Source organism: Sciurus carolinensis, chromosome 4 (genome assembly GCF_902686445.1).
Source record: "Sciurus carolinensis chromosome 4, mSciCar1.2, whole genome shotgun sequence".
NCBI lineage: Eukaryota > Metazoa > Chordata > Mammalia > Rodentia > Sciuridae > Sciurus > Sciurus carolinensis.
In genome coordinates, this window is record NC_062216.1 from 63,715,567 (window position 1) to 63,722,044 (window position 6,478).

The 6,478-nt window shown below is 41.4% G+C and overlaps 1 pseudogene; it reads right to left on the minus strand.

Moving 5' to 3' along the window:
* Positions 1 to 1,079: 1,079 nt before the first annotated feature.
* On the minus strand, positions 1,080 to 6,093 carry LOC124983287 (tubulin alpha-8 chain-like; annotated as a pseudogene).
* Between the last annotated feature and the right edge of the window lie 385 nt (positions 6,094 to 6,478).

The window sequence follows — 6,478 nt, forward strand, 5'->3', positions numbered from 1 at the left end:
CGAGCTTCACCCGGTGGGAGAGACTCACCACACGGCTCTATGTTGGTCCGAGTCTCTCATTACCTCCCCTTATTGAATCCTGAGTTCTGGAGTGTTGGGACTGCAGTCACTCTCTGGTCCAACATGTTGGATCTCCCATGCTATGATATTTTTAGAGATCAATTCACATGACTGTGTGGGTGTGTGTGTGTTGCTGCAGAATGAACCCAGAGCTCCACACATGCTAAGTACACATTGTACCACTAATTTCTATCCCCAGTCCCTCATGTAACTTTGATTACTGTATTTTGTTGCAATTGTTCTGCTTCACTAGTAGTAGTATTCTTTTACTGTGCCTAATTTATAAATCAAACTCTATCATAGGTATGTATGCATAGGAATAATCATATTAACTATAGAGTTTGGTACTCTGAATAGTGTCAGGTATCCAGTGGGGTGCCTTGGAATGTGGACCCTGTGGATAAGGGAGATGACTGTACTCAAATATTTGATGAATGAACGAGTTAATGTGTGGGGAGTTCAGATGATGCCTGGGGATGCTGAAGATCTCTGGTGGATTCCTGTTCCCTCTCTCCCTGGAATCTTCCCAGTGCCCAGATCTTTCCTTTCTCTATCAGCAGGAAATTCCAAGGGGCCCAATTGTGTACTTTGTCTTACTTGTCCTAAGAGCTAGAGTTAGTGATAAACAAGACACCCATTTCCTGCCTTCATAAGTACCTATAAATGAATGAGATCAGGTCAGATGGTGTTAAGTGGGGTGGACCCAGCCTAATCTAGAATTTAAAAACCTGATTAGGCCTCCTCACATGTGTAACTTGGCTTCACCTTCACCCAGAGATAGTAACCTTCATTTTCTTTAGTGACAAAGTTACTCTTGGCTCAAACGAATGTCCGATAGAATTCAGCATCTACTTTTGGCCAGTCACATCGCCCATGAATACTGGAATCTGGTGCCCTCCTCCTATGTAAGACATGAATCACTCTGGGGTTGGGAGAATGGTCTATTATTCTCAACTAGTTAAATGTGCTTCAAGTGGAGCAGCATAAATAAAGAGACCCAGCCACGGGAAGATGTATATTTAAAATTCCTCCCCTTCATTTTCTTCTTCAAATGAATTGGTCCCCACTTCTTCATAATCCTTCTCCAGGGCAGCCAGGTCCTCCCTGGCCTCAGAAAATTCTCCTTCTTCCATTCCTTCTCCAACATACCAATGCACAAAGGCCTGCTTGGCGTACATTAGGTCAAACTTATGGTCAAGTCGGGCCCAGGCCTCCGCAATTGCTGTGGTGTAGCTCAGCATGCTGACAGCCCGCTGGACTTTGGCCAGATCCCCTCCTGGTACCACAGTGGGTGGCTGGTAATTGATGCCTACCTGGGGAACAAAGGAGGAAGACACAGCAGAATATGCAAGTCAGCAAAAAGATAACTCAAGAGGGCATGTCTTGTAACAAGGTGTGTTAGCAAGTCATGGTCATGTGTGTGGGGATGGGACTGCAAGGTGGTGTGCAAGAGGGAGGAATCAGGAGGTTGGGAGAGTGGGCAGGTAGAAAGAAGTGAGCACTGGAGAGAAAAGCACATGGGATTGGTCCAAAAAAATTCAAAAGCAAGGACTAGAGGATTTAAAGTCTGGAAAAGAAGATAGGGCTGGTACTAGGAAGAAATGTTAGTTGAAAATAGCAGAGACAAAGGAAAACAATGAATAAAATTATTATTACATGGGAGATACCCAGTATATGTTTATGTCTAAAAGGGAAATACTTTCCCCTTTTAGAGGCAAATCCGATACTGAAATGAAATTTTTGTGATGGTTATTCTTCCCTAATGATCTCTGAAATTCCTCTTAAGTTAGGTTGCAAGTAAGTTTGTGAAAGTTTCTCTGCCAAGGGTGAAGAGATTATAAGAAGACATAGGGATATTTCCAGAACAATAAATTTAAAAATCCAAAAGGTCCTTGGAGATATCGTTAATACAAACCAGGACTTGTATTTCTGGAAAACAGGAATTCTTGAAAGAAAAGTAAGAGCTCCAAAGACAGTTAAAGTTCTTGCCTGAATAAGACAACTTCCCAAGTTCTGGAGGCGAGTCAGGGTCCTCCCAGCTAACCCAGTCTGATCTTATGGTGCAGCAGCCATCCTAGAAATCTCTCTCCTCCCCACACATATATTCCAAACTAATGCCAATACCAAGAATTGGTAAGAAACTGGAAAAAGTCTAAGGTGACAAATTGTGAAATTTGGGGGACACTGAAAACCAGAACTGTCCAAACTCTTGCTCCTGCCCAGGCTACCATGCCTAAATTGACAATTAAATTCATTGCTTTTAAAGATATATCTTCTTGATTGTAGGGGGTGGAAGTGGTAACAGGAAATAGTAAAGATAGGTAGCCAACCAAATGAATTCACCATGTTTTTCATTCTTCTTAAACTCAAGTGGCATCTTGGTGGTGGAGGGCAAACTAAGATGAGGTAAGGGACCAAAAAGTGAGTAGGAGAAAGATGATGAATATAAACCTTGCTGTATCAAATATTTTGCCACATCTGCTCCTGACCAGCATGACTTGTACCTGGAGCCAACTCTCCCCTTTTCTGAACAGTACCACCCCTTGACCTGAGTCAGGTGGGGACAAATACCCTTGTGAAGAATGTCAGAGGATGAAGTTTAGCTACATTCACTCTCCTGGCATGTGCTTTTCTGTAAACCCGTTATTAGAGTTGTTAATATACCTTATTGATCTCTGTGGATATGAGCTCAAAACATCTGTTTAAAATAAATGAGAGAGAATGAGAGGGCATCTCCTTTATTGTTCATTTTCCCCACCATCCCCACATCTCTGTATTTTCTCTATTTCCCCCTGTATTCTGCTACTAGCTTCTGTTTATTTCCACTTGAAAAAAGGAAAAAGAACACTGTTTTTGAAAGACCTTGGCTATTTTTGCAACAATGACCAGAACTGCCAATAAAAATAGGTATAATCTTGGGGGAGGAAGATGAGAAATGCAGCCAGGAGAAGAGTAGTGAGAAGGAATGCTACATTCCCTTGCTCTGCCAGAGTACGCTTACATGGTTGACAGGAATAGGAAATGTCAGGGCTTTATGACATAAATGATTCATGTAATAAAAAACTGTCCCACTGTTTCTCCAAGTTGATTAAGCCTTACAGGGAAGGTATTTAATTTTTCAAAATAAATTGCAGGAACACATTTTTTGTTAGAAAATTGAACTGTACCTCTCTAGCAACATGAATAATTTATTTTAAAATTAAAATATACCTAGAAGTGTAAAATGTCCATTAAAATTAATTTCATGTAAATTGAACTGAATCATGAACTCCAAAAGCATCATGATTTAGGTCCATTCCAAAATCATTACTTGTTCCTTAGCTCGCAAAAAAAAAGGGGGGGAGGATTTTTTTTTTAATTTAAAATATTCTCAATTAATGTTTTCTAAAAATTTCTTTCTGCATTTTGTTTGTTTGTTTGTTTCTGATAAGGGATTTAACCCAGGGACACTACCACTGAGTTACATCCCCAGCCCTTTTTAAAATTTTATTTTGAGGCATCTTGTTCAATTGCCCATGTTTGCCTCACATATATGATCTTCCATCTTCAGCCACTCAAGTCATTGGGATTACAGGCATGGACCACCATGCCTGACTCTAAAATGGCTTCAGCAGACAAGATATCAACAGCCTTTGTCTCAAACAAAGCTGAATGAAATTAATGTTGCATTTGGTGTAAGTTCCTCTCGCCACATCAACACATACAACCTGAAGCTCCCAAGATTTCACTCTACCATCTTTTGTCATCTGTCTCTGCTTCTCCAGTTATTTATCCCCTCTCTAATTTATCAGCTCTCACCTCGAAACCTGTTGGACACCAGCCGACAAACTGGATAGTCCTGCTGGTCTTAATGGCAGCAATAGCAACAGTCACATCCTTGGGCACCACATCTCCCCGGAACAGCATGCAGCAAGTCACGCCTTGAGTCACATTTTACCATCTGGCTGCTGGGCTCAAAGCAGGAGCTGGTTATCTCAGCCACACACAGCTATTCATGGTAGGCTTTCTCAGAAGACATGATGGGTAACCAGGTGACCAGTGGGGAGGTGAATGTGGGGACAAGGCACCAGGTTAGTCTGGAACTTAGTGAGGTCCACAGTGAGGGTCCTGTCAAAGCAGAGAGAAACTGTGATTGAGGACACAGTCTGGCTGATGAGGCAGCTGAGGTTGGTACAGGTGGGATGCTTGATGTCTAGGTTCCTGCAGCAGATGTCATAGATGACTTCATTATCTACCATGAAAGCATAATCTGAGTGTTCCAGTGTGGTATGGGTTGTCAGGATGGAGTTGTAAGGCTCCACTAGTGCAGTGAGACCTGGGGTGTTGGGTAGATAGCAAACTCTAGCTTGGACTTCTTGCCATAATCAAGGGACAGGTATCCCATCTTCAGAGAAGTGAAGCCAGAGCCAGTGCATTCAGCAAGACTGAATGAAAATTTCAGAACCACAATGAACAGTGACTTTGCCCTTTCAGAATCCCAACATTGCCCACCACCCCTGTCTCTGTCATATGATTTTTTGGAACTATTAACCAATACTTCTCAATCCAACCTTGGAAGGGAGCTCAGAGTACCAATTTAAGAAAGGGAGTTAAGGAACCTGATTCCTTATTTTTTTATTCTATACTGAATATTTATAGCTGTGTATATTTATGGATATGGCAATTTTTATATACATTGTAGATTGACCAAATCAATCCAACCAACCCGTCCATGTGCTTCCCCAGTTGTAAAAACTTGACCAAGTTATTTAACCTCTCCAAACTTCTGTTTGTTCTTGGTTAAAGTGGAAACAATAGAAATATCCTCATCTTGGGACTATTAGAGAAGGGAAAGGGGGAGAGGAAAGGAGAGAGAAAAGGGAGGACAACAGAATAGAAGGGAGGGTGGATGAGATCAAAGCATGATATATGTACATATGGAAATACAGTGAAACCTACTAATTTGTACAATTAATATGTGGTAATGATTTTTAAAATGAATATGATTTCCTGCACCCAAACCTTATCTTACAAGGTTATTGTGATCGCTAAATGAGATAGCACAATGCTGTGAGCAAGAATTGGATACTTATTAAGCATTCAACATTAGCTCCTATCAGAATGAAGAGGAGTCATACAGGCAAGAAGTTTTCCATTGAATTTGATGTATCAAATAATCCAATGGTTCTGAACTTTGGGGCTCTACAGATGGCTTAGAGACTAATGACCCCTATGTGAACCCTCTAAACAGAAAAAAGTAAACATACAAAAATTCATATCCTAAGCACCCAGGTTAAAAAAAGTAAAGATCCCTGGCACCACAAAAAAGAAAAAAAAAAAAAAAGAAAAAACTTTCATCACAGTCATCCTTTTCCATCATACAGATAAGGAAATGGGAACTTAAACAAAGTGACTTTGTTCACAACTCAGAGCTTTGTAGTCAAATCAACCTGATTCAAATCCTAGCTCTGCCAACTTTCTAGCTGTGTAACCCAGGTCAAGTTATTTAACCAACCTAGCCCTAAATTTCTTTATCTGTGAAGTACAGGGGAAAGACCTCTTTTGTATGATTATTAAGAAATAAATGAAGAAATGTACTTGCAAGTCCTCAAATGTATAACAATCTCTTCTTCTCAACTTAATGCTTTGTTAAACTATATTTCCAATAAGCAAAGACATTAGCCTTCCTTACGCTTGGAATCTTTCCCAGATACCAACATAGAGTATTGATAGGTACCCTCAGGCATCAGCCTGTAGGGTAGTCCACAATATCCAGGTAGGGGAAGGGCATCATCCTTGGGAATGTTTTTCACAAAACGTAAAGCCAAGATATAGCTCCATGGTAGAGTGTGCTTAGCATGCCTGAGACCCTGAGTTCAATCCCTAGCACTGGAATACAAACAAACACATTTCCAAACACCCCTAGAACTTCTCAAACATTAATTAGGTGCTCTACCCTGTAGCCAAGATTTCATGTACCTCTACCTAGTCTAATCCAAGAGGCATTAATCCAAGCCTGTTCACTCTAACCTGACTCATCAATCCTCTGCCCTAGATGCTTACCAGCTTTCGTATGCAGTCCAGTAGTAAATTGATGCTCTCCTTGCCCACTGTGTAGTGACCCCAGGCATAATTGTTAGCTGCATCCTCCTTTCCTGGGATCAGCTGCTCTGGATGGAAGAGCTGGCGGTAGGTTCCTGCCCAAAACTCATCTACCAAAAGAGGGGGACCATTAGGTCTTACCACCTGGGTTCCAAAGGAGAAGCCTGCCTCCCTCCCCATTAGACTATCACGTGACACCATTCTGGCTCTGGTGTTGGGGATTAAGCCCAAGGGCCTCATGCATGCTAAGCACACACTCTACCACTGAGCCACACCCCCAGTCCAAGACATGTTTTACAATGACTTTTAAGTAAAATTGTGCTCCAGGTCCTAGAAG